Below are 18,433 nucleotides of genomic sequence, written 5' to 3'. Positions count from 1 at the left end.
TAATCCAAACCCTAACTGCCAACATTTCATTAGCCGTTTTGGTTACTTTTTATATTTGTTCACCAGCATTTAGTGAGTTGTATAAATGAACAACCTTTGCCCCTCCACAAATCTGAGTCTCTACTATTGATGAAGTATTTAGCCTCTCATGTTTAAAAACAAAGTGGATAAATAACTATTTTTGTATTAAGCTTTTAAGTTAAAAAGGTCACCAAACTTTGCTGAGAATGGCAATCTTCAGAGAGATCACAATCAGGATATTAAACAACACATAGATTACATTGCATCTAAAATTTAGTATAACTCGTTTGTTCATGTTACTTATCAGTAGTGTAGCCATAATAGTGCACATTCTATGTCTTGTTAAGTCTAAACACTAGCATTTTCAGCTAACTTCCTAGATCACCAGCATCAGATATGTTGATAAAACAGTAAAGTTTATGGAACATGCATGGACTAACACAATGAGTCAAGTTATAAAATAACTCTGGCAATAGTCGGAAGTTGGAAAATAAAACAGAAGGAAGACATTTAAAAAGTTGACCTCATGTCTGTGGGTCTGTCATTTTCTACAGTTTTCCATTGCCTTCTGATGTTTGTGTGTCCATGGAACATCTAATAACTTGGAACTTGGGAGACTTTGGCTTCTGCATCAATGACCTTTATTTCTGCTACATATACAAGGACTGTCTATGTTTACCCGCAATACAAAATGGATGACCTCACCATTCTCCACCTTGGACTCCATGTCTGAAATTTGACCTATTGACTTAATCAGTGTCCTTTTGCAATTTCCTGTTCCCATCTGCGCAACATACCAGTACAACCTGTATTAATATGGTAATGTGACCTAATATAGAAGTGAGACTCTCAGAAGTTTTAGTATAGTGAGAGAGGGGGCAACTTAATCTTTATTTTGCTTTAAGCATAATGCCTGGGTTACCCTGGATGGAGACAGGCACAGTAACTAACTGTTTACTCTCTGTCTGCGATGGCATAATCCCAGTAAACATTTGGCCCGATATCTGGGAAAATGTCAAATTCTTCAGTTAGCTCATTCTTTGCCTAGGTAACTTAGATTTATCAAAGAAAAGCAGCAAAACACTTGGAAAATCTGCAGACAAGACACCTGGTACCAATAATAAATAGAACTGGTTGTGAGGTCCACAATCTACCAACATGGCCTGAAGGCAGGAGCTGGCTGTTGAATTCAATACCATGGAAGAATTATTTTTGCACAGATTCATAAAAGTAGGTGTTTTTCAGGATCCTGTAAAATTTTGAACCTAAATCCCAAGAATCACATTTAATTCAAGTTTTCCATTAATACCTGACAAGCCTACCACAGCTTTAGATTAGATTACTTATAGTGTGGAAACAGGCCCTTTGGCCCAACAAGTCCACACCGACCCGCCCCCACCCAGACCCATTCCCCTACATTTACCCCTTCACCTAACACTACGGGCAATTTAGCATGGCCAATTCACCTAACCTGCACATTTTTAGACTGGGAGGAAACCGGAGCACTCGGAGGAAACCCATGCAGACACGGGGAGAATGTGCAAACTCCACACAGTCGCCTGAGGTGGGAATTGAACCTGGGTCTCTGGCACTGTGAGGCAGCAGTGCTAACCACTGTGCCACCGTGCCACCCATGTGCCACTGTGCCGCCCATACAAAGCTACTGTCTCAGGCCTTAGATCAAAACAGATTCTTCAGCTAAATTTTGTCTAGAGATTGAAACAGACAGACAGGCACAGGGAGAGACACAGCAACAGAGATAGGCAGAGGAAGCGTGCAAGAGCAGATAAGCAGGCAGATTACATATCTGGAAAGGAGAGAGACACACACCTTGGAGGAATCTGAGTGATGTTCATGTTACAGCTTCAAAATTATAAAAGGGAAATGAAGCTCCAAGTGGAACGAGCCAGAATTCATGGCTGAGACAACACAACAGATGATCAGACAGATGTTGCGTTTTTAAACCAGTCCCCAATCCTGAAGCAGCTGAAAAATGCTAGCTGGGAGTGGGAAGCAGCAAGTCACAGTTCACTGCAATTAAGGCTGAGGGTTCCAGCTGCTACAATACGTGGTCTGTACTTACATAGTACTTACACATCAAGTCAAGAATGTTTTGTACAGTGTAACAACATGCCCTGGAAACATGTCCCTCTATGGCACTGGCCCTCACATGCCTCAACAATGCAGTCTTCGACTTGGGGGAGAGCAGTAGATGCTTATATGAACCCTATGTCTTTCTGTATAAATAATTCACGAAATCATTACAGATGAGGACAGTTGCTCATCTTAATCTGTCTACCTATCCTGACCACCCTTTGGTCATTACAATGTCCAGTTGTCTCTTAATCGCTTCCAAAAGCTTCTTTTCCATTCCACTCTGTGTGAAGTGGGACTTGTTGATATCAGTCCCAAAAATAAACCTTAGTTGATCATATTTACCTTATGCTTGCAATTTAAAATGGCATCCCAGATTTACTTCATGGTCCCAAGCAACGGGAGGAGATGTTGGAGGGAAAGGGTGGTGACAAGTATACCAATGGTCACAGACAGTTTGTGAAGGATGAGGACAGATGGTTTACATTGGATGTCAGTTGACAACTTAATTACCAGTACTATGCCAAGGATTGGAAACATGCAGTCACAGGAAACACGGGCCTGGATTCCTAAAATTTGTATAGGATTACTATTGTTTATTCCACTGCCTTACAGACTTTTTATATATTTCAACCAGGTCTGCTTTATTCGACATCTTTCAACTCCAAAGAGCCTCCCTCCTACTGAGTAAAGCAGTGTCACATCAGATTGTGAAAAATGATTTGCGAACTCATGATGGCCAGCAGCTGTGGTTCAGAATTATTCCTGGAACAAATTCTAAAGCCATCAATTCTCCACACAATTTAAAAACCAGTAACTGCTTCAGAAGCACTTAAAATTGGAACTTGGGGAATGGGACGATTGAGGGAGCTTGTACCAAACAACAGTGTATGGAGGCTTTTCATTCTTTGTACTCTTTACACATTACTATATCATTTCATCACAGTTCCCCACATTAAGTCAAGCCATTGGATTTCACTCTGGCTTTGCTACTGCCAATGTTCAGTATGTTTAAATCATTGGAAACTTCACATGTTGCTTGAGCCAAATGAGTCAATCACTGCCAAGTAGGGGCTAGCTAGTTGAAGGTGTGATGTCCCAGCAGTAGTGAATAGAGGCCTTGAAGGGGTGGTTCTTTAGAGTACTGAGACCTATAAAATAGGAACAGGAGTTTCAGACACCTCTTATTCTATTAATCCTGTTAACGAGAGGCTGCATTGTGGTGTATTTGCCAGAACAGCAACCAACAACTGGCAGCATATATTTTAGACAACACAGTACTATTCTGCCATACAAAGCAACAACTGTTGTAAGACAATGTTTAGCCAAAGTTTTTGAATCTTGAAGTCAATAGGGCTATATAGCCCTGTAGCTAAACTCCCTTGTTCTTCCTTTTCTTCATTTACATGCTCCTCCTTGGCCTAATTGTCTAAAACCAAATCCCCAATGTTATGGGGAGGCAGAGAAGATATGAAACCTGAAAACATTGCAAGGATTGAAGATGTACTAAATTTAATGGCAGAATTTCATTCGAATTCTGGGACTACATTTCATGCCAGGAGAATTTAAAAGTACAGAATGAGGAGGCAAGCAGTACAAAATCAAAGCTGTGGATTGGAGAGGAAAGAGGGAGAGAGATCATGGACATGGGGAAGAGAGGTAGTGGGCTGGTATGGAGATCTGAGAGAAGGAGGTGGAATCATGACAGAAAGACTTAAACAGTGACATTGGGGGAGGGGGACTGGTGAGGGAAGGGAAGCTGTCCTGCTTGGCCCCACCCACAAGAGGTGTTGGAAAAGGATGTGTGTTTGTCTCCGTCAATTGTAATGCCCCCTGGATGCCAGCTTCCCAAGCCGTAGGAACCCTAGCCTGCATCATTTAGAATTGTTGCTGAAAAATTAAGAACACAGACTCACACATGTAATGGTCCCTCATGAAGCTGATTACTTGCCCAATACCCAACCTAAACAAGTTAAAGAACAAATAGTGATCACAATTCTGTAAATTTTAGAATACTCGTATACAAAGATGAGAGTGGTCCTAAGGGATGAGTACTAAAGTGGGCCAAGGCCAATTATATCAAAATTAGGCCGGAGCTGGGAAATGTGATTGGACACAGCTATTTGAAGGAAAGTCCACATTTGATATGTAGGAATCTTTCAAAGATAGGTCGAAGATAGTGCAGGATAGGAATGTCCCTTTGAAAACAAGGGATAGGAAAGGCAAGATTTGTGAACCGTGGATGACAGGAGAAATCGTGCAACTAGCCAAGGGGAAAAGCGAAGCATACATAAGGTTCAGCCAGCTAAGAACAGAATGGGCCTTGGAGGAATATTGCGAGTGTAGGACCATTCTTAAATGAAGAATCAAGCGGGCTAAAAGGGGTTATGAAATAGTTTTGGCAAGCAGAATTAGGGAAAATCCCAAGGCCTTTTATTCTTATATAAGAAGCAAGAGGGTAACCAGAGAAAGGGTTGGTCCACTCAAGGATAAGGAAGGTTGGTTATATTTCGAACCTGAGAAAATGGGTGAGATTCTCAATGATTACTTTGCAACAGCGTTCACTGAAGAATGGGAGGTGATGAATGCTGAGATTAGAGATAGAAGTTTGTTTACTCTGGATCAGGTTGACATAAGGAGGGAAGATGTGTTGGTTAGGCTAAAGGATGTTAAGGTGGAAAAATCCCGGGGACCAGATGGGATCTATCCCAGGTTGCTGAGGGAGGCGAGAAAGGAAATAGCTGGGGCCCTGACAGATATCTTTGTAGCATCCTTAAACACAGGTGAGGTGCCGGACAACTGGAGAGTTGCTCATGTTGTCCCCCTGTACAAGAAGGGTAGTAGGGATATTCCAGGTAACTATAAACCAGTGAGCCTGATGTCAGTGGTGGTAAAGTTGCTGGAGAAGGTACTGAGGGATAAAATCTATTTATATTTGGAAAAGAATGGGCTTATCAGTGATGGACAACATGGTTTTGTGAAGGGCAGATCATGCCTTACCAACTTAAAAGAGTTCTTTGAGAAAGTGACCAAGTTGATAGATGAAGGAAGAGCTGTAGATGTCATATACATGGGACTTTAGTAAGACGTTTGATAAAGTTTCCCATGGTAAACTAATGGAGAAAGTGAAGTCACAGGGTGATCTAGCTAGGTGGATAAAGATCTGGTTGAGCAACAGGAGACAGAGAGTAGTAGTTGAAGGGAGTCTCTTGAAATGGAGAAAGGTGACCAGTGGCGTTCCACAGGGGTCAGTGTTGGGGCCACTGTTGTTTGTGATATACATAAGTGATCTGGAAGAGGGCATTGTTAGTCTGATCAGTAAGTTTGCAGATGACCTGAAGATTGGTGGAGTAGCAGAAAGCATAATGGACTGTCAAAGAACATAGGAGAATATAGATAGACTGCAGAGTTGGGTGGAGAAGTGGCAGATGGAGTTCAATCCAGGTAGATGTGAGGTGATGCATTTTGGGAAGTCTAATTCTAGATCAAACTATACTGTAAACGGAAGAGCCTTGGGAAAAGTCGATGAGAAGAGAGATCTGGGAGTTCAGGTCCCTTGTATCCTGAAGCTGGCAGCACAGGTGGATAGAGTGGTCAAGAAGACATCTGGTACACTTGCCTTTGTCGGACGGGGTATTGAGTATAAGAGCTGGCAGGTCATGTTAAAATTGGACAAGACTTTGGTTTGGCTGCATTTAGAATACTGTGTTCTGGTCGCCACATTACCAAAAGGATGTGGACGCTTTGGAGATGGTGCAGAGAAGGTTTATGAGGATGTTGCCTGGTTGGGAAGGTGCTAGCTATGACGAGAGGTTGAATAGGTTAGGATTGTTGCCATTAGAAAAAAGGAGATTGAGAGGGGACCTGATTGAGGTCTACAAAATCATGAAGGATTTGACAGGGTAAATAGAGATAAGCTTTTTCCCAGGGTGAGGGATTCAATAACAAGAGGTCATGCATTCAAGGTGAGAGGTGAAAAGTTTAAGGGGGATATATGTCAGCTGAGCCTTCATGTGTCTGAGTTCAACAAGTTGCAATTCCCTCCCTAACCCTTTCCACTTCTCTCTCCTCCTTTAAGATCATCCATCAAAGCTTTGACCAAGCTTTCTGTCAGTTGTCCAAATGCCTCTTTTGGGTACAGTGTCAGTTTCTTTCTGATGATTATCCCAAGATTGTATTGAGACATGTTTCCAAATTATGATTTTTATTTTATTCACAGGATGTGGATGTTGTTGTCGGGAGCAGTAACTAATGCCTATTTCTAATTACTTCTGGGCAGATGATGGTGAGCTGCCTTTTTGAACCTGCTATAGTCCTACGATTGTTATTTACTGTTGTGTTCTGTTCTCAGTGCCCAATAATTAAAACTAGGATATGTGGGCTTCACCCATGCCCGGGGGCCAATATCTTTGTGCTATGAATTCCTTCTGTGTTGCATTTACATGTTCACCATCTTAGAAAGGTCCTTTTGTTTCGCATACTCAAACATTGGCATAAAACCTGGTCAGCTGAGTAAAAGAATTTCATTATCAGGTTTTTTTGCTCTGTGTACAGGGTCACCAATGGGGAGAATGGTGGGGGAGGAGTTATGTATCAAGTGTCTTAACTTAGCTGAAAGCTGAGTAATTAAGCCACTAAAAGGATTCTAAAGGTTATTTGTAAATTTTAATTTAAAGTTGGAGTAATCCCAGTTGGAGTAACTGCATTTTCTGTTTCAATTTCTTTTTGTGCAATTCAGGAAAATTGGGGTCAGACACAATGAACCACAGTCAAACATCATTAACAATTAAAGGGAAAGGATATAACCTTAAACTTATAGGCATCTCAAAGTAGACAAATCTTCTGAGGTGAAGTGTTCATAAAATCTACAGACATTTCAACTTTACTGTTTGATTAGGCAAGAGAGTGAAACGGAAGGACAATTTTTTAAAGTCTTGCCCCATTTTTCCAGATTCAGCTTTTGTTGATGGGTGAAAGAGGACATTAAGTGACTCACACATAAGGTAGACCCAGCAGGATCATGTGAATTCAAGTGCTAAATTCAAACAAACCCCCTTTTGTTGAAAGGGTCTTGTCCCCAAATCAGACAAACAGGGGGCTGGAAGAACACATCAAGCCAGGCAGCATCAGGAGGTGGAGAAGTCAACATTTCAGGTGTAACCCTTCTTCAGGACTGGGGGTGGGTGTAAGGGGAGATGCAGATAAAGGAGATGGGGGGTGCAGATTGGTGAGGTGGGGATAGGTGAAGCCAGGCAGAGGGTAAAACCTGGTTGGTCGATGGAAGGAATGGAAGGGAGGCGGAAGAGAGTTGAGTGATGGGAAGAAAGGTTATTTGAATTTGGAGAACTCAAATTTGAGTCCTCCAGTCTGTAGGCTGCCCAGGTGGAAGATGAGGTGGTGTTCTTCCAATTTGCAGTTTGATTTGTTATGGCAATGGAGGAGGCCAAGGATGGTCATGTCGGAAGGGAGTGGGAAGGGGAATTAAAATGGGCGGGGACTGGGAGGTCAGGTCGGAACCGATGTCAAGAAGACCACACTGGGAGCACCTGATACAGAAAACTAGGTTGGAAGAGAGGCAGGTGAACCTCTGTCTCACCTGGAAGGACGGTTTGGAACCCTGATTGGAGGTGAGGGGGCTGGAGTGCCAGCAGGTTTTGCATCTTTTCTGGTGGCAGGAGAACACACCTGGGGGTGTTGGTGGGGAGAATGGCGCGAACCAAGAATTTGCGAAGGAGACGGTCCTTGTGGAAGGCAGAGTGGTGGGGAAGGGAAGATGTTCTTGGTGGTGGGGTTTAATTGGAGTTGATAGGAAGTGTTTAAGGATGATACATTGGATGCGGAGACTGGTGGGGTGGTAGGTGAGGACAAGGGGGACTCTATTTTATTGCATTTGGAAGGGGGGAGGTTTAGGCAATGGATTTGGAAATAGAGGAGGTGTGATGGAGGGCTGACTGGATGACAGAGCAGGGAAAAGAAATCACAAATTTGTGGAATAGACATAAATAGGCTTGATGGGCAAATATGAATGATCTAACTTTCATTCGTTGATGATTTCTTAAATCCTCTGATCTTTAGACTATAAAATAAATTTCCAATAATCAGTGAAACTTCTGAACTGACATTCGGCTGTATTGCTTTAGTTAACAAACCAGGTGGTGTAGCATAGATTCTTGAAATGTTAATAGTTGATTGTTGACAATTCCCCAAGTGCATTTTATGAATGTTTGGCTAAGTTCCTGAAACTCAGTTACCTCAGCAAAGTTTGATTGACAGGTTGAAAAGTCTAATAAAAGATTTTGAATATGGTTGTTGTAGAATATTATTGTAGTTATTAGTGACAAAGCACTTGAGATTTAAAAGTTTTGAATGGGCTTTCATGACTGGAGAGTTTGTTTTACTACCAAGTCTGTTTAGTGAGAGCTATATTAGATTTTCTCGAACTTTATTCTATTTTATCTCCTCATGGCTTTTGAGGTCTATGCATAATGGATACTGAGTGAGTTGGCATTTGGGTAAAGGAGACCTGGAGTTGGGTGGGGAATAGAAGTGTCAAGATTGGAGTGGTGCTGGAAGAGCACAGCAGGTCAGGCAGCATCCGAGGAGCAGGAAAATCAATGTTTTTTCCTGCTCCTCGGATGCTGCTTGACCTGCTGTGCTTTTCCAGCACCACTCTAATCTTGACTCTAATCTCCAGCATCTGCAGTATCCACCTCCGCCCGGGAATATATGTGAGAATTGGAATGGCATGGGAAGCATAAGGGCCTGTGGAATATAAGAGGGTGTGACAGGTGAAGGGGAGAGGGCTTAAAATCACCTATCACATCTCAGACAAAGTCCCAGAGACTAGGGGTGCGTCTTCTGAAAGGCCTGCATTCACGTGCTGCAGGGTCCATATCTGCCAGTGTTCTGCTTCAAGGATCAGTAGGTCAGGCTCCATCCCACATCTGAAATCCCAAAGCAAACACAGTGTGTCACAGCACCTTTTACCAAGGTAGATCTGGTGAATCAGAATATTTTTTGACTTGATTTACTTGTCATAGAAGCCAAAATCCAACCCAGAGACTCTTGAACTCTATGCCTCTCTCTCCAATTACATTGTGAGCTGCTGCAACTTGTCCTATAAGTCTAAGTGAATACAACAGCCTATTTTTCTGTGCATGGTATAACATACTATTGCAGACCAACAGCAAAGAAAATGTGAGAAATAAGATCATTGTGTTGAAGGTGAATTAAAATGCCAGTTATATGTCTCAAGGCTGTTCAACTACGTGTAAGTTATGAGCCTGTAATTCAGGAATGTAGCTGGCAGTTCAAGAACTACTCTCATACAAAGGACCCTTTAATATAAGGACTGTAATTGTTAAAAGAGGTAGCTCATCACCAACTTCTGAAGAGCAGTGAAAGATGGGCAATGTACGTTGGACTTGTCAGCAATGTCGTATCCCACAACAATCTTTTAAAAAATTAAGCCGTCACATGGAGCCAACCCTGTCTCATTTCGTGGCTCAGAACAGGCGATGCTTAATCCAATAGCAGATCATACAACCCTCTAAACTCTGGCTATGAGAATTATTATGCTCATTAATTTAAATGGCACTTTAATCATTCTCCATACAACTCATCAAAGATACCTGCGTGAATCAGTCTTTGATATATAGAGTCATAGAGATGTACAGCATAGAAACAGACACTTCGGTCCAACCGTCCATGCCGATCAGATATCCCAACCCAATCTAGTCCCATCTGCCAGCACCCGGCCCATATCCCCCCAAACCCTTCCTATTCATATACCCATCCAAATGCTTTTTAAATGTTGCAATTGTACCAGCCTCCACCACTTCCTCTGGCAGCTCATTTCATACACGTACCATCTTCTGTGTGAAAAGGTTGCCCCTTAGGTCTGTTTTATATCTTTCCCCTCTCACCCTAAACCTATACCCTCTAGTTCTGGACTCCCCTCACCCCAGGGAAAAGATTTTGTCTATTTATCCTCTCCCTGCCCCTCATTAATTTTGTAAACCTCTATAAGGTCACCCCTCAGCCTCTGATGCTCCAGGGAAAACAGCCCCAGCCTGTTCAGTCTCTCCCTGTAGCTCAGATCCTCCAACCCTGGCAACACCCTTCTGTTTCCACGTGGCACGTTCTGAGCTGGATATTTGCTCAGCTCCTGTTTATGCTTCAAAAATATTCCTATGATTTTTCTGTATTATTTGGAACACCGGCAATACCAAGGTTAGTAATAAATAGAGTTCTTATCCACATTTTTGCCCTTTGCTCCTCAAGCTAATCCGCTCCTATTCCTCACCTTTTCTTTTTAACCAATTTATTTTCTCTCCAAAGAAACCTTCCTAGTGACCATAACTCAAGGATCTGATATCATTTTGTGCGAGGGAGATAACTTTTTAATTAGTTGATACTGCTACATATCAAATTGTGCTACAATGGTATTCAACTCATATTACCTTATCTGAAGCAGCACAAATTACAAAACTTTCTTCCTCCCTAATTCAGATGCTGGCAAACTGTTTCATTAGAATAGTCCTGCAACTTTAGACAGAAATATTTCTTGATATGGTTGTCTTTAATACATTTGTTTCCTTGAATACTTCAGTGGGCTGCGTTATCCTAAAGTGATCAACTCATGCCCTTTTACCATGGGCTCCAATCACATTATAAAGGAACTAGATGCCTGCATGATTCAGTAGTAAATAAACGTCTTCAATTAATGTTTCTAAACAAGTAAAAGCTCCTCATTAATGCACCATAAGAGATTCAGTATTTACTGAAGCATGGATAATCTCCATCCCCAGTTTCAGCAGCTGTTCCAGTTACAGACTTGTACAAAAACTGCCTGCAAGTGCATTAATAGCCTTCTGAAGAAATCAAGAAGTCTTGCCTTATACATGATGAAAAGTATTTCTAACTTTCAGTACAAAAGTCAAGACAACTAGGTCATCTCCAACCAATATACAACCTCTGGTACTAAATGCCTGGGATTTTGCCTCCTTTTTATTGCAGAAAAACTGAACATGGACAGTCCTTGGAGCTGCTTAGTCTCTCAAGGCAGTCGCTGAACTGCACACATAGGGGACTGAGGAGATTCTGGACCCTTCAGTGACAAAAGATGATGATATTAGGATTGGAGAGAACATATCACAGATGCAAATGATTGTATGGAAATAGTGACCAAAGCAGTGATGTACCTAGAATTTCGTTACGCAGCTCCTCAGTAATAACGTACATATCATCCGGATCCACGTAATACAGGCGCCTTTCTGATGGGTCACTAGCTGCTGCCTTCAGTTCCATATAATTGCCTCTGCCCGTGCTAACAATGAAAATTGTTGCTCCAAGGTCCTTGAGGAGCTGGATGGGCTCTAATATATCGTCTGATGATGCCCCATCTGTTAGCCATACAAGGACTTTTGGAACATCTGGTCTGGCACCAGCTTTCTGTGTGAACATGGTGTCCTTGGCACGAGTCATTGCTTTGCCAGTATTGGTGTCACCCAGTTTCTGCTCCATATTCAGAAGACCCCATTGGAGAGCAGTGTTTGACATGTATTTGTTGAAAGGAAACTCCAACACTGGGTCATCACTAATGTGCATGAAGCTGACTTGCACATCGCTGGGGCCTATGGTGAATGGCTTCAATAAATCAACAACAAACTCTTTCAATTCAGTGAACTCATAGGGCAAGATACTCCCAGAACTGTCCATCAAGAAGAGCAGATCTCCTTCTGCATCCTCTACAGAATATTCAGCTCCTGTGCAAGAAGGAAGAAAGACAATAGATTAAATTAGAATAAAGGCACAGCTATCAACTGAGCTGAAACATTAACTTGTTTCTCTCACTGATATTGCCCAATCTGCTGGATGCTTTCAACATTTTCTTGTGGATTTTATTGCGAATCAATATTTGCATTGGCACAGAATTAAATTCTATTTACAAATGTTACAAATGATTCCTGCACTGAGGTGTCAGAGATATGAGAAAGATCCTGAGAATCTTTAGGTTGCAAGTCAGAATATATTATCTGACTCCAGCAATCAATAGTGAGTACGGTTCTGGGGTAGGAGAGGCAATTTTGATAACCCTCCTGCCAAAAGGATATTGATGCATTTCTAATGGGGTTGATTAGACAATGAAAGCATTTCTGGCTGCTTCCAACTTCAAACTCGAGTCGAACACCTTTATTTTAAATTGACTTACATTCTCCCTGTGTCTGCGTGAGTTTCCTCTAGGTGCTCCAGTTTCCTCCCACAACCCAAAGATGTGCAGGTTAGGTGGAATAGCCATGCTAAATTGCCCATAGTGTTCAGGGATATGTATATTAGGGGTAAATGTAGAGTAATGGGGGAATGGGTTTGGGTGGAATACTCTTTGGAGGGTCAGTGTGGACTTGTAGGGCCGAAGGGCCTGTTTCCACGCTGTAGGAATTCTATGAAATTCTATGACTGCTGACCTGTCTCCACTGTGTTGGGTATTGGCAGGATGAGCTGTCAATCAAATCATCTCACTCTAATCATCCACCCTATTTAAATAGTCTGCTTAAATGCAATCAATCCTGTGTTGTGCTCAGTGGGAGACAATCTTTCACACATCCAACATCCTCTCTGAAATGTATGAATGAATGCACTTGTCTCAAACTGATGTGGTCTTTGAGAAGCACAATTCTGTTTGTCCCGTCTATTAGGTTTTATTATATGCGGTTATTACAGTAAATAAATAACCTGAAATGCCTCCAAAACTGAAAATTCAATGATTTCAAAATGGAAACTGCTGGCTGACTAGCTTTACCTATGAGTTTTTCAATGTTTTTATGGCATAAGTTGAGGTTTTGCACGTGATTGCTTTCTGTTAATTATCCCACAATTGCTATTAATTCCTATCAAAGGAATAAATGGAAAGGAATACTGTACAATCAATTTTTTCGGTAAAATGGTCCACTCATCAACTACTAGGGCAAGGAAATGGAGTAAGTCAACATTTGACAGCATCGGTGAAAGTTTACAGACCTGAAACCTTAACTCTCATACTCTCTCCACAGATGCTGCCAAGACCTACTGAGCATTTCTGGCATTTTCTGCTTGGAGTTCTGCTGGTGCCCTCGACAAATTAATCCCTCATCCATCATTGGTAACAAACAACTGTCCAGCCACTTATTTCACTGTTGTTTATAGGAGTCTAGTCAGAAATTGTTTATTTGTTTAATACGAAATTCACTGCAGTTCAAAGATATTTCATTGGCTCTGGGGCACTTTGAGGTTGTGAAGAGCAGCTCTACGAATCAATCCTCATCATTACAAAGCCTTAGAAGCATAAAGGAGTACCTACTCCTGGATCAAGAGACCTGGGTTCAAGTCCCATCTACTCCAGAAGTGTGTCACAACGGTTCTGAACAGGTAGATTAGAAAGATAGGCTTAATAAAACGTTTAAAATAAAAAAAATTATAATCAGAAGGGAAAATGTGACAAGGTGGACTTCAGTAGTTTGAAGATTTAAATTATGGGTGATGGTTGCACCATTCTTCTTACTGTGGTACCCTTTCCCTCAAACCAGTTCACTGTCATACCACACTGCCACGTTCATTGGCTATACTTTGGTTCATTCCCCTCAATTCCTGTCTGACATTTGTAACTAGCAGTGTATTAGGCAGGTATTACACAGCAGAACTTCACAGTGAGGTTCAAAGTTTCCAAAGTGGCCCTTAAAAGAAATATGAAACTTGCAGCTGCGAGTTAATGAAATAAAAATTAAATCTGAACAGTAAGTAAATGTGGTAGTCAGTGATTCAAGAGAGGACACACAAACCAGAATTGATGGTAATACAAGCTGCTGGTAAGGCTGACTAACAGCCATACAAAAGATTTATGTTTGGCCCCAAGCAGTGTGCAAATGCATGAGAAGTGACTCTATTGTGCTTGAAGCACAATAATATATGATTTATTCAACTTGAGACAATCATACTCCATACACAGCAGATCAAAGACAGGCACTCCCAGTGCACATAAGCCACTTAGCCTTCTTTGTCATGTACCCTTGTCACTCTACTATCAATGGGTTTCTGTCACTTCCAATAAAAGTTGGTGCATAAAATAATTGCTTTTGCAGTATTTGTCCAAAATGGAGTCATAGAGCTCTACCTTGACACCGTCCTGTCCCTCTTAGTCCAAGAACTCCCCACCTATATTTGTCCAAAATGGAGTCATAGAGCTGTACATCAGGGAAACAGACCCTTCAGTCCAACTTGTCCATACCAACCAGATATCCTAAATTAATCTAGTCCAATTTACCAGTCTTTGGCCTACATCACTCTAAACCCTTCCTGTTCTTAAGTAAAATAGACTTTTACACAACTAGTAACAGTTGCTATTTTTTTATAAAATCATTCCATTAAGACACGTTATAACGTATTTCTGTAGCAGGTGGGACTTGAGGTTCAGAACTCCTCTCCCAGAGGTAGGGACATTATCACTACATCACAAGAATCCTTCTGTGAACAGTGCTCACTACCCCCGCTCAGCGAGACAATCGCTGCACGTAAATTGCAGCTGTTGTTAATTCTTTATAAAGCCTAAACACGTTCATGCACTTAAGGATGTGCTGGATTAGGAATACACTTTACAAGAAGCTATGAACTTTTTTTCTCATGAAGGTGAACTTTGTTTGAATATTCATGAAAAACTTTGCACTTCAGACATGCAACATAAACATCAAGCATGGCCTCAGCTGGTACAGCACCAGCAGGGGGCAGAGTAAAGCTCCGTCTATACTGCCAACACACACTCAGGTATAGCATAAGTTAATTACAGAGTAACAGTGAGGAACACACAAATCAGGACCAAGAGCAGGCTATTCATTTCCTCCAGCCAGTTCTTCTATTCAATAACATCGTGCTGGTCTGATTGTAACCTCAAAGCCATATTCCTGCCAACCCCCAATAACATTTCACCCCTTGTTTAACAAGAATCTCTCTACTTCTGTCTGAAAAATATTCAAGGACTCTGCTTCCACCACCCAAATGTGAAGGGAGTTCCAAAGATTCTCAACTTTCAAAGAAAAATATTCGGCTAACCTCAGTTTGAAATAGGCAAACCCTGATTTTTAAAAAGTGACCCCTAATTCGAGAATTTTCCATGAGCAGAAACATCATGTCCAGGTCTACCCCGTCAAAACCCTTCAGGATTTTGGTTATTTCAATCAATTTATCTTTTAGTTTTCTAACCTCTGGCAGATATGAGCCTAGCCTGTCCAATCGTTCCTCCGAAGGCAACTCTCCCATGCCAGGTGATAGGCTAGCAAGCCTTCTCCGAACTGCAATTTACTTCCTTCTGTAAATAAGATGGCTACTATTATGGAGAGAAGTCCAGATGTGGTGTCAGCATTGCCCTGCACAACTGAAGCATAGCTTCCCTACGTTTATATTCAGTTTCCTTTATGATAAATGCTAACTTTCTATGAGCTTTGCTAATTAATTCTGTATGGAGGAAATGAGGACTGCATTTGCTAGAGATCAGGAATGAGGATTGCTCATTCTTGATGAAGGGCTTATGCCCGAAACATCGACTCTCCTGCTCCTTGGATGCTGCTTGACCGGCTGTGGTTTTCCAGCACCACACTCTTCGACTAACTATTTCTGTACCTGCATTCTAACCTTTTGCAATTCATGTTGTTCATCTTGGAGTGCCGTCACTAGCGGTGTTCCACAAGGATCTGTTTTGGGACCATTGCTGTTTGTCATTTTTATAAATGACCTGGAGGAGGGGTTAGAAAGTTGGGTGAGCAAGTTTGCGGATGATACGAAAGTCGGAGGAGTTGTAGACAGTGAGGAAGGATGTGGCAGGTTACAGCAGGATATAGAGAAGCTGCAGAAAGGTGGCAAATGGAATTCAATGTAGCTAAATGTGAGGTGATTCACTTTGGGAAGAAAAACAAAAAGATGGGTGCAATTTTGGTCGCCATACTATAGGTAGGATGTGGAGGCACTGGAATGGGTTCAGAGGAGGTTTACCAGGATGTTGCCTGGTATGGTAGGAAGATTGTATGAGGAAAGGCTGAGGCACTTGGGGTTGTTTTCATTGGAGAAAAGAAGGTTTAGGGGTGACTTGATAGAGGTGTACAAGATGATTAGGGGTTTAGATAGGGTTGACAGTGAGAATCTTTTTCCTCGTATGGAGTCAGCTATTACAAGGGGGCATAGCTTTAAATTAAGGGGTGGTAGGTATAGGACAGATGTTAGGGGTAGGTTCTTTACTCAGCGAGTCGTGAGTTCATGGAATGCCCTGCCAGTAGCAGTAGTGGACTCTCCCTCATTATGGGCATTTAAGCGGGCATTGGATAGGCATATTGGGGGATAGTGGGCTAGTGTAGGTTAGGTGGGCTTGGATCGGCGCAACATCGAGGGCCGAAGGGCCTGTACTGCGCTGTATTCTTCTATGTTCTATGTTCTATGTTCTATGTAGACAGACACCCGGAAACACTGCATCTCAGAGCTCTGACATTGTTTAGATAATATGGTTCTTTTTCATTCTTCCTGTCAAAGGAACAATTTCACATGTTCCCACATTATACTCCATTTGCCACATCTTAGGCCACTCACATTATACTCCATTTGCCATATCTTAGGCCACTCACATTATACTCCATTTGCCACATCATTGTCGACTCGCTCAACCCATCAATGTATTTTTGTAATCACACATCTCCTACCAATCTTTGGGGTCGTCAGCAAATTTTGCTTTTATTAATATAAATTATCAGTAGCTAAGGTCCAAGTACCAATCCCTGTGACACACCATTTATTACATATTGCCAATCTGAAAAGGACGCATTTACAGTTACTGTCTGCTTTCTGATAGCCAGCTAATCTTTCATCCATGTTGATGTTTGACCCTCCTAACCATTGCTCTCCCATGTCAAGTATAGTGGAGGGTAAGCATAGAATGAAGTTCTTTCAACTGTGTCTTAATAATGTGCCTCAGGTCAATACTGTACCTGTGTGACGTTGCTAATGTGTGGATTGCTGTAATTTTATATTTAAATCACATGTTTAAAAATATATTGCTAGTATATTTTTGTCCGATGTTAGAAAATCATTCAGCCCACCTTAACTCAGTCAAAAAGATCCGAAACTCTTTTCATTGCAGCATTCTATTCATTGTGAAAAAAATTTGTAAGTTTGTTTTCCCTATTAACTTTTTTCAAAGTCTGTTCCACATGTTAAACAATCTTTGTATAAAGAAGTATTTATTATCCTTTTACCAAAATGTATGTTTTACTAGGTGGAATCTTTGTTGGCTGGATCTTAAGAGTTAACAGAAAAGGCACACTTGCTGTTGACTCCTTGCAACACTCCAAGCAGTTTGGGTGGTTATATAAAATGGAAACACTGAGTTGGTGATCCACTCTATATGCTTTCTAATATTTTCTTCTCCTGACTTAACTGGGAAATTAAAGCATTGGAGGCATATAGCAAGTGATTAATTCAATCTCACCCACTTAATACCATCACATAAAGTCAAAATACCCCCTGACAAGTGTCAAGTCTATTAAGGATCATAAATTTCTTTCAGCTCCATTGATAATTACTGCAATACCATCATGGACTAAATCTACCAAATAGTTTTTACATGTGTGTGAACAAAATTTAATTTACTTCCCTTGAATTGCAACTGTCGTTCTGTTCCATGATATATTTTATCCAACTCATTCTGTAATTTCAGGGCAGTTTTCTCCAAATTCACTGCATCTCTTACTTTGGTACAATCTGAGGATTGATCACTTTGCATTTAGTTTCTGAATTCAGGTCATTTATGTAAATTAAAAATAGCTATAGTTTCAAAACCAGTCTGTCCAGACCAACTGTCCTTCTGCAAGCACTCATTTTTCCCAACTATTTGATCAATAATTTATCTAATCCGAGGGTTTACTCTGGATCACTGCCATACTGCGTTTAATCAGCAGCCTCGTTGCAGAATTACATCAAATATCTTTTAGAAGTCAATATAGGACTTTCCACAGTTGACTGGAGTTGTCACTTCATTGATGACATTGAAGGTGTATGTCAGGAAGTGTCCTTCTGAATCTATGATGATTTGTTTACTAAATTATTGTACTGATTGTCCTCAAATTTCAATCTGACATCAATTTGTCATTTTATTTTGAATTAAATGGATCTTTAGTTGTACCTCTGCTTTCCAATACAGGCACTAATTTACCCTGTTTTCAATTTTCTGCTGCCTAATTCCTACCTAGTGTCTCCCTCATATTCATTGTTTGTGTTACTCAAATCTCCTTTTTGGTCTCTCACAGCC

General features: G+C 41.3%; 1 protein-coding gene across 1 annotated transcript in view; it reads left to right on the top strand.

Annotated features, from left to right (window-relative positions):
• The window catches only part of vwa1 (von Willebrand factor A domain containing 1), a 35,600-nt gene that overhangs the window by 910 nt on the left and 16,257 nt on the right, over window positions 1-18,433 (top strand). The window lies entirely within an intron of this gene.

This window comes from Chiloscyllium plagiosum, chromosome 34 (assembly GCF_004010195.1).
Source record: "Chiloscyllium plagiosum isolate BGI_BamShark_2017 chromosome 34, ASM401019v2, whole genome shotgun sequence".
Lineage (NCBI taxonomy): Eukaryota > Metazoa > Chordata > Chondrichthyes > Orectolobiformes > Hemiscylliidae > Chiloscyllium > Chiloscyllium plagiosum.
This window is presented reverse-complemented; position numbering and strand designations above follow the sequence as displayed.